Source organism: Triticum aestivum, chromosome 3D (genome assembly GCF_018294505.1).
Source record: "Triticum aestivum cultivar Chinese Spring chromosome 3D, IWGSC CS RefSeq v2.1, whole genome shotgun sequence".
Lineage (NCBI taxonomy): Eukaryota > Viridiplantae > Streptophyta > Magnoliopsida > Poales > Poaceae > Triticum > Triticum aestivum.
The window spans coordinates 411245904-411268359 of record NC_057802.1 but is presented as its reverse complement, the minus strand read 5'-3'; positions in this window follow the sequence as shown (position 1 = coordinate 411268359).

Genomic DNA, 22456 nt, shown 5'->3' with positions numbered 1-22456 from the left:
CGTTCCCTGTCAACACAGTACCTGCCACGGTTTTGTTTGATTCTGGAGCTTCCCATTTGTTCGTTTCGAAGAGTTTTGTTTTGCAACATGGTTTTCCGATACTTCCCTTGGAAAAATCTATGATCATCAAGTCCCCCGGAAATAAGCAAATCGCTCAGGGTTACTACCGAGGAGTGGTCATTGAGTTCGAAGGACTACAATTCCACGCGAATCTCATCGTGTTGGAGAGTAAGGGACTGGATGTCATTTTAGGGATGGACTAGTTGACCACCAACAAAGGATTCATCGACTGTTTCAATCGGACAGTGATTCTCACTCACCATCACGGCAAGACAATAAGAGTTTCCGCTCAAGAAAGGCCACGATCACAGCAACCAAAACTGAACAAAGTGGACATTGCAGAACTGAGAAAAGTTCCAGTGGTATGCGAGTTTCCTGATGTGTTCCCTGAAGAACTACCAGGTATGCCACCAGACCGAGAGATAGAATTCAGCATCGAACTAGCACCTGGCACCGCCCCCATCTATAAGAAGCCTTATAGAATGGCACCCTCAGAATTGGTGGAGTTGAAGAAGCAGATAAAGGAATTATTGGACAAAGGATTTATTCGAGCCAGCTCCTCACCATGGGGTTCGCCTGTGTTGTTCGCAAAGAAAAAGGATGGGACACTGAGACTGTGTATAGACTATCGAGCCCTCAATATGGTCACCATCAAAAACAAATATCCGATGCCACGGATAAATGATTTGTTTGACCAGCTCGCACAAGCCAAGGTATTCTCAAAGATTGATTTGAGATCGGGATATCACCAATTGAAAGTACGGACAGAAGATATCCCCAAGACAGCATTCACTTCCAGATATGGGTTATACGAGTTTACAATGATGCCTTTTGGACTAACGAACGCCCCCGCATATTTCGTCCACCTCATGAACAAAGTGTTCATGAAATTCATGGACAAATTTGTTGTGGTATTCATTGACGATATTCTGGTTTACTCAAGGACACCGGAAGAGCATGCTGAGCACCTCAGAATTGTTTTGAGAGAATTGAGGAGACATCAGTTGTACGCCAAATTTAGCAAGTGCGAATTTTGGCTAAGACAAGTTGGTTTCTTAGGCCATATACTGAACCAAGAAGGCGTGGCCGTAGACCCAGAAAAAGTCAAGGCCATACTGGACTGGAAGCCACCCGCCAACGTTACTGATGTGCGGAGTTTCCTAGGAATGGCCGGATATTACAGAAGATTTATTGAAGGATTCTCCACTGTGGCAAAACCTATAACACAGTTGCTCAAGAAGGACAAGAAATTTGTATGGACGGAAGCATGCGAGAAAAGCTTCCAAGAACTCAAGAAAAAGCTGACAACCGCACCGGTCTTAACTGTGCCAGACATACACAAGAGCTTTGAAGTGTATTGTGACGCGTCCCGAAAAGGTCTCGGATGTGTACTAATGCAGGATGGCAAAGTAGTCGCATATGCCTCACGGCAGCTGCGAAAACATGAGGAAAATTACCCAACACATGACTTGGAGCTAGCAGCAGTTATTCATGCACTCAAGGAGTGGAGGCACTTTCTGTTGGGGAATCGCTGTGAAATATACACGGACCATAAGAGCCTCAAATATATCTTCACACAGCCAGAGCTAATTTACGCCAACGACGCTGGTTGGAATTGGTCAAGGACTATGATGTCGGCATTCACTACCATCCAGGGAAAGCAAATGTAGTGGCAGATGCCCTTAGTCGAAACCCCAGCCCGGACAATGACGGTCCGCAAAACTTGAGGCCTGAGTTTCAGCAAGAGTTCACTAGGCTCAACATGATGTTAGTTTCTGAGGGCACCGTGTCAAATCTAGAGATACAACCCACCCTGGTGGAACAAATTAAGAAGGCTCAACAGGGACATCCCAGCATCGAAGGCATAAAGAAGAAAATGAACCTTGGTAAGGCTTCAGAGTTCGTCACCGACAGTGAAGGGACACTATGGTACGGAGACAGACTTTGCGTACCAAACATTGAGGAACTCAAGCAACAGATCTTAGCCGAAAGCCACACCGCTCCATACTCGATCCATCCTGGAGGAACCAAAATGTACAAGGACATTCAGGAAAGATTTTGGTGGCACGGTATGAAAAGAGATATAGCCACATTTATTGCTTGTTGCGATTCATGTCAGCGCATCAAGGCCGAGCATCAAAAGCCAGCAGGGCTACTCCAGCCAAACAGGATACCAGAGTGGAAATGGGATGAAATAGGAATGGATTTCATCGTCGTACTACCCCGATCACAACGTGGGAATGACGCCATATGGGTCATCACAGACCGACTAACCAAGGTTGCTCATTTCATTCCCGTGAAGACTACCTACTCCACACAAAGACTGGCCAAACTTTATCTCTCCCGTATAGTTTGCTTGCACGGAGTCCCAAAGACTATAATATCAGACCGAGGCACCCAATTCGTCTCCAAATTTTGGGATCACCTACAACAAGCCTTGGGCACGCAACTAGCTTTCAGTACAGCATACCACCCTCAGACTGATGGACAAACGGAACGTGTAAACCAAATCCTAGAGGATATGCTAAGAGCCTGTGTGCTCACCTATGGATCCAGTTGGGAAGAGAGTTTGTCGTATGCCGAATTTGCTTACAACAACAGTTACCAAGCCAGCTTACAAATGGCACCCTTTGAAGCATTGTACGGACGAAGGTGTCGTACCCCACTGAATTGGTCAGAAACAGGTGACAGCCGTATCTTCGGCCCGAACATGCTTAAAGAGGCCGAGGAGAAAGTTAAACAAATCAGGGACAGACTCAAGACAGCACAGAGCCGACAAAAGAGCTACTATGATCAGAAGCATCGTGAGGTCAGCTTTGAACCCGGTGATTCCGTATACCTCCGAGTATCTCCTATGAGGGGTCTGCAACGGTTCAAAATTAAGGGGAAGCTAGCCCCAAGATTTATTGGACCATTTTGTGTAAAGGCACGAAGAGGCACGGTAGCCTACCAACTAGACCTACCCAAGGAGCTGTCAGACGTCCATGACGTATTCCACGTCTCACAGTTGAGGAAATGTGTGAGTAACCCGGAGAAGCATGTACCTCATGAGAACATTGATATGCAGCCAGATCTCACCTACAGAGAAAGGCCGGTAAAGATATTGGAGGAATCTGAAAGAAGGACCCGTCAGAAAATGACAAGATTTTTCAGGGTTTAGTGGAGCAACCACACTGAGGATGAAGCTACATGGGAAAGGGAAGATTTCCTCCGGGCAGAGTATCCATATCTATTTGAGGATCAGCAGAAATCTCGAGGACGAGATTTTTCCTAAGGGGGTAGGTGTTGTGACACCCAAGTTTTTATTTGGATTTTTCAAAAGATTTTTTTTATTTGACTTGAGGGAGGTGATTTAAATTTTTTTTGTCAAAAGAACTCTCCCTTTCAAATATATTTTTATGGCAAAAGTTTTATTTGGATTCACCCAAGATCTGTCTTTGGTCTTGGAGGTTCTTGCTTTTCATTTGGACTCAAGACAAAATACTTTTCACTTGGGAAAATGCCTTTTGAAAATCTCTTTGAAATTTGCACTATGGCTTTTGGAATAATCCTTTACCACTTTCAACATTTCCCTCTTGCCATGGCCTTAGTGCAAATACTCTCTCCTAACCCTGCCCTCATCTTTGGATCATGTTTGGCATCTAATCCAGCAAGTTGAACCTCCCCTATGTTTATTTTCCATTTAAATCTTATTCAAATAAATTTCTGTCTTCTATTCTATCCATTGGTGATTTACAAAGGAACTCTACTTTCTGTTTTGATTTTTGCCCCCAAACCAACTCTCCTCCCTAGTCCTTTGAACCCTCAACCAAGATCCATGAAGATCCACTGGTCTTCAGTTCAAATTTTTCAAACTACACTTGCTGCAAGTTTGGACCAGATTTGTCAAATTTGGTGAAATTCATTCAAATCCTTCTCCAAAAATTCCAAGTAAAATCAGGCAGCCTCTGGGTGCATTGAGTGGTCACCTCACCAAGTTACAGCCCCAGAAAAATTTATCTCATAGCCAAATCTTGCTGTCGAACACCTGCAGTGCATTGTCAATGTCAAGTTTCAGTTAAGTTCAGAGAACATTGCAGTGCACTGTCGTTTTCTTCAGAACCCGACGTCGATCTCACCAGTGCCACTGTGTCGCCTTGCTCCTCGTCCCCTCCCCCTTGTTCCTGCACCGCACGAACGCCTGGCACCTTGCGGACGTCGGCGACGAGCAGCAGAAGGTGCGCCGCCCCGTGACCGACGCCAGCGGCGGCTTTGCGGCCGTCAGCGGGAGGCACGGCGCTGACGGCGCCACCCAGCGCCGCCCAAGCCACCGGAGCTCGCCGCGTGGCCTTCCACTCCCCCGAACGCGCTGCCGCTCTCATCGTGAACCGCAGGGCGCGGAGCGCGCTCTCTGCCACCGTCGAGCCCGTGCGGCCATCTCACCGTGGACCGACACCATTACGCCAAGACCAACTCCGTTTAGCTGTGGAATGACACCAGTAACCTCCACTAATGCCGCCTGGCCACTCAAACCTCCTGCCAATCCACTGCATCGCCGTAATCGCTCGCCGGAGATTCTCCGTTCACGGCCACCCCGTCGATCCGCCAATAAATAGAGGCCCCGAGCTTCAACTCGAGCACCATCCATCCCTGCACTCCACCTAGAGCACGCCTAGCCACTGGAAGAGCCCCGAGGAGGTCTCCTTCCTCGACTCCGGCCGCTGCGACCCACCACGGGATCCAGCTCGATTCGCCCCGTGTGTGCACCTCCGCCTCCCTTCTCTTGCCAGTAGCTTCACTATGCATCCCTCCCTCTGACCCGCGCTTCAATTCGAAGTTTGCAGCCCTCCACCGGAGTTCCCCACCATCACCCGAGCCGCCGTCCGCCGGAGATAGTGTCGCCGTCGACGTGGTGCTCCCTGTTGGTCGAGTCCACCACCCACCGACGCGGAAGAACACGCTGAAGCTCTTGGTACCCTCCGATCCTCCTAACTCGCCGTGGTTCGACGCCGGCGTCCACCGCAGTCTTCGGGCGCCGGCGAGCTTTTCAAACCTGACATGTGGACCCCGCATGTCAGCCTCTGTTATATTCTCCCTCGAACCATTTTCTGTTGGCGCCTACGGGCAAATACGCTTTCCCTCTTGAGCTTGCGCATTTCCAATCGAACCGTTTTCTGTTTTCTCAGTTAAAACCCTAGAACTTTTCTGTTTCATTACAGATAAGTCCCTGGACAGAAACCTTTATAACTTTTTAATAAAAAGGGATTTTTGAGTGATTCTTTTTCTGACAATCTTCAAATTTTGTCTAGTTTTTTATGGGATTTATTTGAAAAATATTTGGAGAAGTTTCTGTGCACCCATTGGTTTTCACGTTAGTACCCATTTTTCGTGATTGCCGTAGGTTCCGGAAGAGGTGACGGAGCCGCGAACTTCGCCGAGCTAGACTCCGACTTCTCCGAACCAGGCAAGCATGCTTGAACTTTTGATATGATAAGTGTTTTGCATGTTTGCTTGAAAGTTTGTGCGTGGCATATGAGTGTCGGTAAATACCTCGTTGCTTGTAAGGTAACTACCCGCGTGTTCCAAAGTTGCGATGATCTCTGATGAGAGATGGCCTAATCATGTGGTGACATGAAGGGCAGCAAGGTGGTACTGTTGTAGCATACCAGCCTTGCGTCATCCGACTTTCTCCGACGTTAACGTGGACGGAGTCACGTTATCGTTCTTTTCCCCGCATGTTCCAAAGTTGCAATGATCTCTGATGAGAGATGGCCTAATCATGTGGTGACATGAAGGGCAGCAAGGTGGTACTGTTGTAGCATACCAGCCTTGCGTCATCCGACTTTCTCCGACGTTAACGTGGACGGAGTCACGTTATCGTTCTTTCCCCCTTCCGTGCTACCACATGTTTCATTTGCCAGGTGCGGTTTAGTAAGTTGGTAACCTCTTTCCGTGTACACACCAAACAGAGAGGCCGGGATGATGGTACCTTGGCCCAGGATTAAAGCCAGTCATCCGGTCAGGGGGCATGGGTGTTTCCGGTTGGGACCGAGAGGGGGGGCACCCCCTTAGAGCGCGCGTATAGAAATTTGATCCCATGCTACGCGAGGTTGTAGCCTCCCCGTCTCAAGGTTTTTCTTGAACGTTGCTGAGGGTGATCCCTGGCTTCGGAATGTTGAATTGGGTGTGTACTGGTTAGACGTGTTTCTTCCAAAACACCGTAGACGGAACTAGTCCCCGTGACTACTGAAATCCGTTGGTTGTGGTTAAGTACAAACTCTGCAGAGTCAATTCCTTCCAAGTCATCGTATCCATGATCAAGTAGTGTAATTAGTATATCCATATCTATCCGCGTGAAAAAAAACTGTCCCCGGTGAACAAGCTCAAGTGGTAAATCCAGTTAAATTATTATTCCTGTGGATGGACTAACTTTATATTTGTCTCGTACTCGTGATAATTTATGTTCCCGAACTATTGTATTATTGAGCTACAATATAAGCCCTTTATGTGACGTCGCTCAGACGTCCAACTGTGGTGTGTTTTTGTTTCTTACATTAAATATAAGCCCTTTAGGTGATGTCGCTCAGACGTCCGACTGTGGCATGTTCGTCTTTTATTTTCTGTTATAAGCCCTTTATGTGATGTCGCTCAGACGTCCGACTGTGGCATTATTATTATTCTTGAAGTTTCCTCTCGAGGAGTCATTCAGACACTCGTTTGGCACCAGTATTACTATTCTTGCATTTTCCTCTCGAGGAGTCATTCAGACACTCGTTTGGCACCAGTATTACTATTCTTGCATTTTCCTCTCGAGGAGTCATTCAGACACTCGTTTGGCACCAGTATTACTATTCTTGCAGTTTCCGCTCGAGGAGTCATTCAGACCCTCGCTTGGCACCCAGTATTTATTATCTCTATGTCTGATCGCACTGGTTAAATTGTTCTCATGCTTCATGTTTGCATTTGTTATATCTTTTGTCCGAGCTGTCTTGCGAGTACTTTCATAGTACTCACCTGGCTTGTTGATTTGGCCAGATGTTGACGAAGGCGATCTCTTGGATGAAGAGTTTGATAGTGCGTCCGACGCCTAGAGGAGTCCCAGTCAGTCCTGCGCGATCCCGGATATTGGTCACTTGTATTATATACGCTTCCGCCACCCGCTATAAGTCTCCTCGAGCCTCACTCCGACGCTCGAAGAGCTGTAGTCTTCAGGAGTCATATCACTCGCCTCGCGGTGATATTTCCACCACCGTTATTATCGTGAGTTAGTAGTATGCCACCCTATCCGCCGTCTTGTTTTATCGGCGTGCATGTAATAAATTGTTGGGCAGTCTCCGCTCAACCTTGTATTATATTTAGTACTCCTGGTATTTTCTTCTGTGACCAAGATATTGTCTACCAGTGAGAAGGAATTCTTCCTTACTGGTCCGTAAAAGGGATTGGTCTCTCAATAATTATTTTATTGAAAAACCGGTCATGGCATGATTGAGCATCACCGAAGAGATTGATCCTGCGTGGATCCGACGCTTGTTACCTTTGAAGACTGTGCATCTTCCAAACGGTTAGGCGTCATGGTCTAGAGCATCCAAGAGGAAATTGTGGATCGCCGAGTGACCGAGTTTGTGAAGGTTTGGAAGTCACCTGAACACTTACGACAAGTGATTGGGTGGGGTCTGTGTGACCTTAGCTCAAGAAGAATACGGTGAGGACTGCGTGTCCGGGACTGTGTGTCCTCAGGTTTAAATACCTAGCCGCTCCAACCAGACGTACAACTGTCACAGCAGTTGGAACTGGTCTACCAAATCATTGTCTTCACCAAGCCTACTGGTTCTATTTCCTCAACTCTTTCATTTCCTCATTACTGTGTTGTGTGCTTGTTCATATCTATTTGAAGACTTTGTCTGAAGACTTTCTCAATTTCCTCGGTTGAATTTGTTCAGTCTGTTTGTATTCATCATGTTTTATCCTGTGTTTACGCTTCCTGTACTCTGTGTCTGCTTTTTATTTCATCATGATGTCCATGTCTTTGTTATGTCATGTATGTATCTGAGTACTTATTCCGCTGCAAGTAGTTCTTCGCTTAGGAATTTCCTCACCCTGAAATTCCTTAGTGAAGAATTCATAAAAATTGCCTATTCACCCCCCCTCTAGTCGACTTAACGCACTTTCAATTGGTATCAGAGCAAGGTACTCCCTTGTTTAGTGTGATTTTGGTTTAACCGCCTGGAGTTTTAGTTATGTCGACCACAGGAATGAAGACCGTGTCATGCCCCATCTTTGACGGTCACGATTATCCCAAGTGGAAAGCCATGATGAAGAAGCGCCTCATGTCGATGAACAGCGAGCTGTGGACCGTCATTGAGATTGGTCTTACCGATCTGTGCAAGATGGCGGAAGCTGATGACATTCGCAAGTACACTCTTCTCAACCTCATGGCGAAGGACATCATTTGCTCCTGTCTGTCTCAAAATCAGTTCAGGAATATCATGCAACTCAATCATGCGAAGCTTATCTGGGATCGTCTCTCTGAGGTCTATGAAGGTCATCGAACTCGTCGTGATCCTTGGTTTGAGGATTTCAAGGAATCACTCAAAGCGATGACATTCGAACCAGAATCATCATCCTCTACACCATGCCTTATGAAAGTGCGTTATATCGACTAGAGGGGGGTGAATAGGCGATTTTTATGAATTCTTCACTAAGGAATTTGTGGGTGGGTAAATTCCTTAGCGAAGAACTACTAGCAGCGGAATAAGTACTCAAAAGTAAACATAACAGATCACAAGCATGGTCATCATGATGAAATGAAGACTAGCACAGAGTACAGAAAGCGTAATCACAGGATAACACAGGATGAAGACATACAGACTGAAGAAATTGAACTGAGGAAATTTAGAAAGTCTTCAGTCAAGGTCTTCAAATAGATATGAACAAGTGCACAACATAGTTATGAGGAAATGAAAGAGTTGAGGAAATAGAACCAGTAAGCTTGGTGAAGACAATGATTTGGTAGACCAGTTCCAACAGATGTCTCAGTTGTACATCTGGTTGGAGCGGCTAGGTATTTAAACCTGAGGACACACAGTCCCAGACACACAGTCCTCACCGTATTCTCCTTGAGCTAAGGTCACACAGACCTCGCCCAATCACTCGTGGTAAGTCTTCAGGTGACTTCCGAACCTTCACAAACTCGGTCACTCGGCGATCCACAATTCCTCTTGGATGCTCTACACCATGACGCCTAACCGTCTGGAAGAAGCACAGTCTTCAAAGGTAAGCATCGGATCCACACAGGATCAATCTCTTCAGTAATGCTCAATCACTTTGGGTTTGTAGGTGTTTGGGTTTGGGTTTTCCTCACTCGATGATTTTCGCTCAAAGTCCTCGGAGGATGGGATGCTCTCGATGACAAGTGTCAGTTTCTCTTGGAGCAGCCAACCAGCTAGTGGTTGTATGGGGGCAGCTATTTATAGCCTAGGGAGCAGCCCGACATGATAAGACATAAATGCCCTACAATGATATGACCGTTAGGTGGATAGATATTTTGGGACAGCTGGCGCACAACACAGCAACGATCGGAAATTTGAGTATCAAATTCCTCAGGGCTATCATGTTCCTCACTGTGTAGGCAATCCGAACTGGCGAATTCCTAACTCCTCAGTCAGAACAAATTCCTCAGAGACTAGAAGAACTTTGTCTCTGTCACTAAAGAAATTGACTGAACTGTATGAGATTTCCAATGGCTTCACTCGAAGGGATTGGTAGGTGTAGGATTTTGAGTTGAGCATCACATGGAAATTTTCCCTTAGTATTTCCTCGACCCCCTTTAATAGTATGGTGCTTCCTATGACTCAAGAAAGAGAAAATGAAACTACGAAAACAAAAGTTTTCATGCTTCATGTTCCTCGAATGAATTCCAAGTCTTCAAGGTCACACCAGTTTCTTCACTTTCAAAGTCTTCAGAAAGTCTTCAGAAATACAAAGTCTTCAGTCGAAGAACTTCATTTTTAGGGGTTGACTTTCTCTGTAATTATCAAAGTCCTCATAGACTTATAGACCTGTGTACACTCATAAACACATTAGTCCCTTAACCTATAAGTCTTCAATACCAAAATCACTAAGGGGCACTAGATGCACTTACAATCTCCCCGTTTTTGGTGATTGATGACAATATAGGTTAAGTTTTCAACGGGGATAAACATATGAAGTGTAAATACTGATATTGAGGAATTTGATTGCAAGATATAGAAGAACTCCCCCTGAAGATGTGCATAGTGAGGAATTTGCTTTTGAAGCAATGCACACTTGAAGAGTAGAATCATGGAGATCTCCCCCTATATTTTGTAATTCATACACGCATTTGATATATAATATGAAGAATTTGAAATGCATGATGAAATATGGTGATTGATGTAATTCAGCATGCGTGCATTAACATTAATGAGGAGTAAGCATGCAGGAGAACACAGCAAAAGTATCAGACCACCATCGGATTTAAGTTTACAACTCGATCCAATAAAGTCTCAGAAGAACGAGGGTTGTAACTTAGCAAAAAAACGCCCACATAGATAGACCCGCTTAAAGACTAACTCAAATTTCTCCCCTTTGTCATCGAATGACCAAAAGGATTGAAACTGAGGACTAACGCCCCTGAAGAATATCAAGTTGATGAAGGAGCGCCAGCGTTGTTGGGGTCGCTTGTTGATGTAGGGCCTGCCGCAGTGTCGTCCAAGTCTTCATGCTCGTTGGTGTCGCGAGATGAAGAATAGGAGCTGGCCACCAAGGAAGGAACCTTGACCTTCTTGTACTTCTTCGGTGGAGGAGCAGACCAGTCAAAATCTTCCTTGAGACCCATTCTCTTTAGATCTTCTTCGCCATAAACATGAGACAGAACAACCCAGGTACGGTTGAAGGTTTCATGGAGGTAGTAATGGTTTTCCTTCACTGCATTGTGGGTACCAGTCATGTTGTGAAGAATTGAACAAAACTGACGCTTGCCCATCTGTGATTGCGATCAACCTTCTGGTGAAGACTGAGGAGAAGCTCACGATCAGTCATCACCCTGGGAGTTGTGCCTTGAGGATTTGGCCTGGTTGTGTTGGCGGCAGAGTCATGAGTGGCAGAGTCGTCATTGGTGGAGTAGGATGCAGCCTTGCGAAATTGACCATCCAATGGACGAATGCCTTCATCTATAACAGCAGCAGCCTTGCCCTTGTCATCAGCTGAGGGAAATGTCCGTTTGAGGACTTAAATAGGGGGCAAGTAGCTGAGGTGATTCTGAAAATCAGCCTTGTAGTTGAGTGAAGACCTTGTTCTAATGAATCTCATAATCCACGGTGCGTAAGGCTTAAACTCAAATGGTGACATTGCGACATTGGCCAGAGTCCTCATGAAGAAATCATGGAAGTTGACAGGAACGCCATGCATGATATTGAAAGCATATTCTTCATGATGCCAACGACTTCTTCTTCATTCGAGTCGTGGCCCTTGATTGGACTCAATGTCTTCGTCAGAATGTGATAGACAATCCGAGGCACATATAGTAATTCCTTCACGAGGAATTTGGTCCTTGGGGCCTGACCTGGCTTCAATGGCTTCATTAGCACTTGCATATAGTGAGGAGTAAGCTCAGGCTCTTGGTACATGCAACGAGCAGCTTCAAGGGGAGGACTGAGAGGCAAAGCATGAAGCAATTCAGTAGCTGGTGTCTTATAGTGAGTATTTTCAGTCATCCAGTGCAGCACCCATGAATTCACATCTTCAGAGCCTCCGGTGATGTGCAGCGTTGCATAGAATTGAAGATTGAGTTCTTCATTCCAATCACAGATGTCAGTGTAGAAATTTAACAGTCCAGCGTCATGAAGAACACTGAGGACTGGCGTGAAGCACGGCAGAGATTCCACATCCACGTGAGGAACGTGCTCATGATCGAAGACTTTGTCTTTGTTGAACAGCACTGAGGAATAAAAGTTTGCCTGGCTGGCAGTCCAGAAACGCCTCTTCCTAATACGAGCAGGGTCATAGGGGTTGTAATCAGTGAAGAATACGTGGTCGCCGAAGAAATCATCAGTTTTGAATTTTTGCTTCCTTGAGAATGGATCCTTTGGCTTGGGTTGACGAGTGTCAGTCAGTTGCATCACAACCTCAGGAATGACAATCTCAGGTTCTTCAGGCTGAGGAATTTCTGGTCCCTCTTCAGTGGCAGTCTGCGTCTTCAATGATTCAGCAGCAGCAGTTTCTTTAGCACTAGTGGCTAGAATTTCTTCATGAACAGATGCAATGGGTTGATTTTCTTCAGAGCCCATTTGAACAGTTTGTGCAGGGGACTGAGGGATTTCTTGCAATGGCGTGAACAGAGGAGAGTTGGGATGCTGACTTTCCCGAAAGTCATCATTCATCAATGGAGTAGTACTCGCAATGTCCACGTCAGAATTTTGTTCATCCAATTCCTCAACGCCGGCCTCTTCATATGTGAACTAAGGCATGGGCGAGGAGACAATTGGAGTTGAAGGGATTGCATCCACTTCAATTTCTTCATCCATCTACTCTAAGGAAGCAGCAGAGGGAATGTCTTCATCAGATCCACTTGGGATCACATATTCTTCATCGAAAGGGACGATTTCCTTTGATGGTATGCTGGAAACATGAACAGCATCAATTGGATTTGCAAATGAGCTTGTCAATTTCTTCATCTTCTTCGGTGCTGAAGAATCTGATGAAGCTCATGCTTTCCTTTTCCTCACCGCTGCACGCTCTGGAGCCTTGGTCTTCTTCACATCTGATGCAGATGGAAGGATCGGAGTTGGGGTAGGCGCAGGAGGAGCAGAGGAATTTGGTTGAATTTCTTCAGGCACAACTGACGCAGTTGCCCTGACTTCTTCATTTTCTTCAAGCGCACCACTAGTGGATGCCCTGGGAATTTCTTCAGCGGCTGGAATGCAGTCATCAGCCCTGGAACTCACATTTTATTCAGCATCCTGATTTTCATCAGCGGTGCTGGCGTGCTCTTCAATTGGTTGAGCAGATGCTACAGCTTGAGAAATTTCTGGTTGCGATGGAGCTGCAACCTTTGAAGTGAATTTCTCAGTCAGTTTTGCAAACCTGACCTTGGCTCCTTGCCAATCAGCATAGTAAGCATTGAAGTCATCGCTGAGGCCTTTGATTTCAGCCTGGATCTTCACTAGTTCTTCAGTTGTCATAGAGACAACGTTTTTCTTCAGGAAGCGCTCCTTCATGTACTGAGCTTTCTTCAGCTGCCTTGCCTTCTCAAATTTCCATTTCTCTTCTTCAATGAAGGCAGTCAAAACATGAATTTGACCTGGTGTGAGGTTCATCTCAGGCAAAGGGGTGTTGGGATCCTTGTGCCATAGGTCAATGTAGTCTAGGATCAGCTTCGGATCCAGAAGTAGTGGCACATTGCTTCCTTTGGCTCTAGCGGCCTTGACTTGTCGGTCTCTGATGATTTCAGCAAGTTCTTCATCATCAGCCTCATCATCATCAGAGGGCACTTGGAAAGCAACCTGCTTCTTGTGAGGACTTGGTCGAGGACCTCGTCTAGCAGCAGACTTTTTCTTCAGCAGAGAAGGGCCAGCTGAGGAACTTGGAGCAGCTGAGGACTTTGGAGCGGGAGCAGCATGAGGAGTTGGTTGTGAGGGCTTTGAAGATTCTGGCCATAAGGGCATTGCTGAGGAACTTGGCCTTGAGGGCATTGAAGGTGAAGCACTTGGCTTATGCACAGGCTCCTTTGCCATTGCCTTCTTCAGCTTGCTAGCAGAGGCCTCGGCAGTGGCAGCAGCAGCAGAGTCTTCATTGAATTTCCTCACTGCTTCTCTGGCTTGTCTAGCCAACTTGGCCTGGCGCTTGGCCCATTCTTCAGGATAATCCTCACCGCGCTTGAGGCTAGTGGGATCTGCTTCTTGGCCAGGTGCCAATGGAGGTCTTGGGCATGGAGGATTGAGTGCGAATTTCCTCATGTACTTGGGAGTTACATACATGTACTTCCTCCACTCTCTTGCCCATCTCCTCTCTATCCTTTGGATGCGCACCTTGCGCTGATTCTTGTCCTCCTTACCAAACTTGGCCTCATCAGGAGGGCAGTAATCTTTGTATATGGCATCAGGGATTTCAAAAGCAGTATTGATTCCAGGCCTCTTTCCTCCCTTCTGTGGCTTCTTACCATCAGCCATTTTCTTCAGCTGAGGAATTTGAACAATGGAATTCTCTGAAGATGTATGCAACTTTTCTTCGAGGAACGCTGCAAATGAGTTAAGTTGATGAGAACCTAGTGATTCAGCAGCGGACATGAGTACCTGTGAACAGAGTATAGTTGCGAGGAATTTGGAGAGGTCATATACGTTCTCAGAAGGTTTTTCAAAAAGAACAAGTTTGAGGAATTTGACACCATGAGTCTTGAAGAATTTCACTAAGCGTTCTTTGTCTTAGGTTTCAGAGTTGTATAGATCGAAGATCCACACAATTGAGGAATCTTGAAGAAAAATTGTTGCTTAGAGAAACGAATCAAGAACAGATGACATGTGAGGTGTTTAGTGTGTGAAGATTTGAAGAAAAACACCTTTGAAGATTTTGTAGTAATCATGTGAATCAAAGAGGGCAGTAAAAGTAACTTTTAATTACCCTGGACAAACAACACGACGAACTGGGAAGTGGAGATGTGAAGTTCATCAGTGCAGATCTTCCACGCCCTAACTCGGCAGAGGAAGACAGCTACGGCGGCGGAGGAGTGAAGAAATCCGCGGCCGGCGCGAGTACGGTGGCGACGAGGTCGAGGCAGTGAAGCTCTTCCTCACCAGCGACGATGATGTAGTGGCGGCACTAGGGTTTGAGAAGCTCGAGCTGGAGTGAGGTCGAGCGGAGTAAAAGAGAAGTGGGGAAGGGGAGGGGTATTTATAGCCTCGGTGAAAAACTGTTCGCCCGAAGAAATTGGACGAACGTGCCCCTGACCCTTCTCCTTCGCTTGACATGTGTCACCCACGTACTGAGAAGTGGAGATCGTGTGAGATCGTGGGTGAATAGATAAGTATTTCATGGGATGTGGAACGGTTTGAGCGGCAAAGGCGAAAATTTAGATAGGATAAGTTAAAAGTTTCGTTCGCAAATTCTTCAGCTGATAAGGACACACTGAAGATTTTGAACGAGTGTCAAATAGAACGCACATGAAGAATTTGTGAATAGATTGGGTTGAGTTTAGCATAGAGGGGGAAGGGTCCGATCACATTCACTTAGTAGAAAAAGCAACTTGAAGAAATAGCAATAAGTGAATGCTATATAGCCAATGAAGAAAAACGACGGAAATGGTGAAGACAATGCAAAGTTGAAGAATTTGAACAACTGAGGAATTTCAAAACGAGGAAAAACTCAAATTGAAGATTTTCAACTTTTGGTGGTGGCGTGACCCACCGTATAAGAATGATGATTTCAGACACCGCGTACAATTGTCGTAGGGTTCTGAGAATCAAATTCTTCGTTAATTTCTTCACACTTAGAGTTTTATTCTTCATTATTGAAGAAAAACGTTTCTTCATGTGTTGCACATCTAAGTCATCAATTTTACATAAGTGTTAGGATGAGTGTCCTTTTCAAAGAACATTCAAAGATTCTAGGATATTTAGCTCACACCGCAACTTGCTAAATCTCTTCTCATCCAAGGGCTTTGTGAAGATATCGGCTAGCTGTTCTTCAGTCTTCACATGCTCAATAGAAATGTCACCCTTCAACACATGATCACGAAGAAAATGATGACGAATCTGAATGTGCTTTGTCTTCGAGTGCTGAACTGGGTTGTGAACAATCTTGATGGCACTCTCATTGTCACAGAAGAGAGGCACATTCTTCACGTTGAAGCCATAGTCCTTGAGAGTTTGCTTCATCCACAGCAATTGAGCACAGCAAGAACCAGCAGCAATGTACTCAGCTTCAGCAGTAGACAGTGATACACAGTTCTGTTTCTTCGAGGACCAACAGACCAAAGATCGTCCGAGGAAATGGCATGTGCCTGATGTTGACTTGCGATCAACATGATCACCAGCATAGTCAGAGTCAGAAGATCCAATGAGATCAAAAGCCGAGCCCTTGGGGTACCATAATCCAAGTGTTGGTGTGTGAGCTATATATCGAAGAATATGCTTCACAACCTTATGGTGTGATTCCTTCGGTGTAGCATGAAATTGGGCACACATGCAAACACTAAGCATAATATCTGGCCTAGATGCACATAATTACAATAAAGAACCAATCATGGAGCGGTATACCTTTTGATCAAAGTCAATACCATTTTCATCAGTGCATAGATGGCCATTTGTGGGCATAGGAATTTTGACCCCTTTGCAATCTTGCATGCCGAATTTCCTCAGTACATGCTTGAGGTATTTCTCCTGAGATATGAATATGCCATTGCGCTGTTGATGGATTTGAAGACCTAAGAAGAATTTCAATTCTCCCATCATAGACATGTGATAATCTTCACTCATCATATAGGCAAATTCATCACTATAACGTTGGTCAGTACAGCCAAAGATAATATCATCAACCTATATTTGGCACACAAATAGTTCACCATCATAAGATTTAGTGAAAAGAGTAGGGTCGAGTGAACCGGGTTTGAAGCCTTTCTTCATGAGGAATTCCTTCAAAGTATCATACCACGCCCGAGGGGCCTGCTTGAGGCCATAGAGGGCCTTATTGAGTCTGAAGACTTTGTCAGGATGCTTTGGATCTTCAAAACCTGGGGGTTGAGCAACATATACTTCTTCCTCAAGCTTACCATTGAGGAATGCACTTTTCACATCCATTTGATATAAGGTGATATCATGATGGTTAGCATAAGCAAGTAATATGCGAATAGCCTCAAGTCTAGCAACAGGTGCAAAAGTTTCATCGAAATCAATTCCTTCAACCTGTGTGTAGCCTTGAGCTACAAGCCGTGCCTTATTCCTCACCACAAGGACATTTTCATCTTGCTTGTTGTGGTAGATCCACTTTGTGCCAATGATATTGTGCTTGCAAGGATCTGGACGTTTGACCAGTTCCCAGACGTTGTTGAGCTCAAACTGATGTAATTCTTCTTGCATGGCCTGAATCCACTCAGGCTCAAGAAATGCTTCATCTACCTTAGCGGGCTCTGTGATAGAGACAAAAGCAAAGTGCCCACAAAATTTAGATAAATGTGAAGCTCTTGAGCGTGTGAGAGGACCTGGTGCTTCAGTGTCATTGATGATCTTCTCAATTTGCACTTCTTTTGCAACGCGAGGATGAGCAGGTTGTCGTCGAGGAATTTGATCAGCATTTTCTTCAGCACCATTTTCTTCAGGTGCCTCAGCTCGACGTTCTTCATGTTCTGGAATGAATTCTTCAGCAGATTCTTTGGTAGGAATGACATCCTCAGTAGCCTTGAACTTGATAGTTTCCTCAGGTGCTGGTTCATCTATCACAGAAGGTAGGTGCTCTCTTTGTGAGCCATTAGTTTCATCGAGCCGCACATCTACAGTTTCAACAACCTTGTGAAGAACGTTGTTGAAGACTCTGTAGGTGTGCGAGTCCTTTCCGTAACCAAGCATGAAACCTTCATGTGCTTTCGGTGCAAATTTAGAGTTGTGATGAGGATCTCTAATCCAGCATTTAGCACCGAAGACCTTGAAATAACTCACATTGGGTTTCTTGTCAGTGAGGAGTTCATAGGCAGTCTTCTTGAAGAATTTGTGAAGATATAGTCTGTTGATGATGTGGCACGCAGTATCAATTGCATCAATCCAGAAACGACGAGGCGTTTTGTATTCATCAAGCATAGTGCGAACCATCTCAGCAAGAGTCATGTTCTTGCGCTCCACGACGCCATTCTGCTGAGGAGTATAAGGAGCAGATAACTCATGAGTAATACCAAGTTCATCAAGATACTCATCAAGACCAGAATTCTTGAACTCGGTTCCATTGTCACTTCTGATGTGCTTGATCTTCACACCAAAGTTGGTTGAAGCCCTCGAGGAAAATCGTTTGAAGACTTCCTGCACTTCATGTTTGTAAGTAACAATGTGTACCCATGTGTATCGAGAGTAATCATCACCAATAACAAAGCCATATTGAGATGCATCATTTGAAACTGCAGAATAATGGTTAGGACCGAAGAGATCCATACGAAGCAATTCAAATGGTCGAGTAGTGGTCATGATAGTCTTCGCTGGATGCTTACCCTTTGTCATCTTCCCAGCTTCACAGGCTCCGCATAAGTGATCCTTGAGGAATTTGACATTCTCAATGCCAATGACGTGCTTCTTCTTCGCAAGCGTGTGCAAATTCCTCATGCCTGCATGACCAAGTCGTCGATGCCATAGCCAGCCTTTTGAAGCTTTTGCAAGTAGGCACACGGCTGGTTGTGGTCCTGAAGAGAAATCAACAATATACAAGTCTCCTCTCCTAAAGCCTTCAAAGACTTTGGAATTGTCAGCTTCCATGATCACAACACAACGGTACTTGCCAAAGACAAAAACCATATCAAGATCACAAAGCATTGAGACAGACATGAGGTTGTATCCTAAGGACTCGACAAGCATGACTTTGTCCATGTGTCGATCCTTTGAGATCACAACCTTACCTAGACCCAATACCTAACTTTTGCCTTTGTCAGCGAAGATGATATGCTTCAGATGCGATGGTGATAAGGGAGCATCCATCAATAGATTCTTGTCACCAGTCATGTGATTTGTACATCCACTATCGAGGACCCACTCAGTGGCTTTGGATTGATCATCCTGCAGATGAATTAGTGCAACTTACGAACTCATGTACTTCATTAGTGAAGAATATGGCATCAATTCATCAAATCAATTTCATCAAGCAATAGAACAGATAAAGCAGTATGAGGACGTGAGAAATGAAAGTTCATTTCTTCATGATTAGCCTGCGTCCTTTCAGGCATTCTCGGGTCTCTAGCAAATTCTTCAGACGTTTTAGCACGTCTGGAGACCACATTTGAAGGGGTGGCAAAGAGTTCATCACTCTGCGAGCTCCATATGAGAAAGGTGGCATAGAAGCCAGTCCATTTCGTTTCACATAAGAGGTGTTAGGGTAAGCATATGAATAAGCAGAGAAATTCTTCGAGGACTTATGAACAGAATGGTTTGAAGAATAATGCACATATTCATAGCCCTTAGCTCTTCCCTGCGAAACAGAGTTGTTAGCACAATGATGATCATATGAGGACTTTGATCCTTTTGAGGAATTTGATCCACATGAGGAATTTGGTCCGTATGAGGACTTGGATCCATATGAAGAATTTGATCTGGGGTTCCTATTCACGGGTGGTGTCATGAGGACATCCACCTGAAGACTTTCAAGGCACCTTTTGGGAACCCAGATTTTCTTTATAGGGGAACCGTTCCTGCAGTTAGTGCGAACATATCTAGCAAATACTTCACCATTCTGATTTTTGAACAGTTTATAGTTGGAGTCAAATGACTCATCAGAAGAATGAGGAGATTCACATGTAAAGCCAGAAAAATTGGATGGATCAACTGAAGGTCCCTTTGCAGCAACCCATGAGGTTTTGGGGTACTGCTCAGGCTTCCAATATGTACCATCAGCATTGAGTTTCCTCTCAAAGGCAATACCCTCTTTCCTAGGGTTCCTGTTGAGGATCTGCTTTTTAAGCACATCACAAAGAGTCTGATGCCCTTTGAGGCTTTTGTACATGCCTGTCATGTACAATTCCTTCAGCCCTGCATTATCAGTGATGCTAGCAATGTCCTCAGATGAGGAATTAGTGATAGCAGAGACAGTTGAAGAATTTGTAACATTACAAGCATTTGAACATTCAGGTGATGAATTAGCAGATTCACATTCAATGCATTTCAAACATGGAGGAACAAATTCTTCCTGAGCAGCGCTGATTTGTTGAGTAAGTAATGAATCGCGCTCCTTCTGAAGATCTTCATAACTCAGTCTTAGCTTTTCAAGATCTTGCTTTCTTTGAAGAAATTCATAAGAAAGCTTCTCATGATCAGATAAGAGAGTGTTATGATGGCCTTGAAGGTTGTCAAACCTAGACTGAAGTCTCTGAAGACTTTCAGCCAAAGCTTTCGACTGATCCATTTCTTCACCCAACATATCATCACTCTTATTTAGCATATATTGAACTTTTTCCAAAGCTCTTTGTTGTTTAGTGGCAAGGGAAGCAAGTTTGACATAACTGGGTCCAAATTCATCACCAGATTCTTCATCACTGGACTCAAATAGGTAGCATTCAGTTACCTCAGCACTTTTTGCCATAAGGCATGGAGTAGAGGATGATGATTCTGGTTCGAATGTCATCGATTTGAGAGATTCCTTGAAATCCTCAAACCAAGGATCATGACGAGTTCGATGGCCTTCATAGACCTCAGAGAGATGGTCCCAGATAAGCTTCACATGATCGAGATGCATGATATTCCTGAATTGATTTTGAGACAGACAGGAGCAGATGACGTCCTTCGCCGTGTGGTTGAGAAGGGTGAACTTGCGAATGTCATCAGCTTCCGTCATCTTGCACAGATCGGTAAGACCAATCTCAGTGACGGTCCACAGCTCGATGTTCATAGCCATGAGGCGCTTCCTCATCATGGCCTTCCACTTGGGATAATCATGACCGTCGAAGATGGGGCATGTCACTTTCTTCATACCTGCGGTCGACATAACTAAAACTCCAGGCGGTTAAACCAAAATCACACAGAACAAGGGAGTACCTTGCTCTGATACCAATTGAAAGTGCGTTATATCAAATAGAGGGGGGTGAATAGACGATTTTTATGAATTCTTCACTGAGGAATTTGCGGGTGAGGAAATTCCTTAGCGAAGAACCACTAGAAGCGGAATAAGTACTCAAAAGTAACCATAACATAACACAAGCATGGTCATCATGATGAAATGAAGACAAGCACAGAGTATAGAGAGCGTAATCATAGGATAACACAGGACGAAGACATATAGACTGAAGAAATTCAACTGAAGAAATTTAGAAAGTCTTCAGTCAAGGTCTTCAAACAGATATGAACAAGTGCACAACACAGTTATGAGGAAATGAAAGAGTTGAGGAAATAGAACCAGTAGGCTTGGTGAAGACAATGATTTGGCAGACCAGTTCCAACTGCTGTCTCAGTTGTACATCTGGTTGGAGAGGCTAGGTATTTCAACCTGAGGACACACAGTCCTCACCGTATTCTCCTTGAGCTAAGGTCACACAGACCTCGCCCAATCACTCGTGGTAAGTCTTCAGGTGACTTCCGAACCTTCACAATCTCGGTCACTCGGCGATCCACAATTAATCTTGGATGCTCTAGACCATGACGCCTAACCGTCTGGAAGAAGCACAGTCTTCAAAGGTAACAAGCGTCGGATCCATGCAGGATCAATCTCTTCAGTGATGCTCAATCACTTTGGGTTTGTAGGTGTTTGGGTTTGGGTTTTCCTGACTCGATGATTTTCGCTCAAAGTCGTCGGAGGATGGGATGCTCTCAAATGATAAGTATCAGTTTCTCTCGGGGCAGCCAACTAGCTAGTGGTTGTAGGGGGCGGCTATTTATAGCCTAGGGAGCAGCCCGACATGATAAGACATAAATGCCCTTCAATGATATGACCGTTAGGTGGGTAGATATTTTGGGACAACTGGCACAAGGCACAGCAATGGTCGGAAATTTGAGTATCAAATCCTCAGGGCTATCATGTTCCTCACTGTGTAGGCAATCCGCACTGGCGAATTCCTAACTCCTCAGTCAGAACAAATTCCTCAGAGACCAGAAGAACTTCGTCTCTGTCACTGAAGAATATGACTGAACTGTATGAGATTTCCACTGGCTTCACTCAAAGGGATTGGTAGGTGTAGGATTTTGAGTTGAGCATCACATGGAAATTTTTCCTTAGTATTTCCTCGACCCCCTTTAACAGTACGGTGTTTCCTATGACTCAAGAAAGAGAAAATGAAACTACGAAAACAAAAGTCTTCACGCTTCATGTTCCACAAATGAATACCAAGTCTTCAAGGTCACACCAATTTCTTCACTTTCAAAGTCTTCAGAATTCCAAAGTCTTCAGTCGAAGAACTTCATTTTTCGGGGTCGACTTTCTCTGTAAATAACAAACTCCTCATAGACTTATAGACCTGTGTACACTCATAAACACATTAGTCCCTTAACCTATAAGTCTTCAATCCACCAAAATCACTAAGGGGCACTAGATGCACTTACAATCTCCCCCTTTTTGGTGATTGATGACAATATAGGTTAAGTTTTCAACGGGAATAAACATATGAAGTGTAAATACTGAAAATGAGGAATTTGATTGCAAGATATAGAAGAACTCCCCCTGAAGATGTGCATAGTGAGGAAGTTGCTTTTGAAGCAATGCACACTTGAAGAGTAGAATCATGGAGATCTCC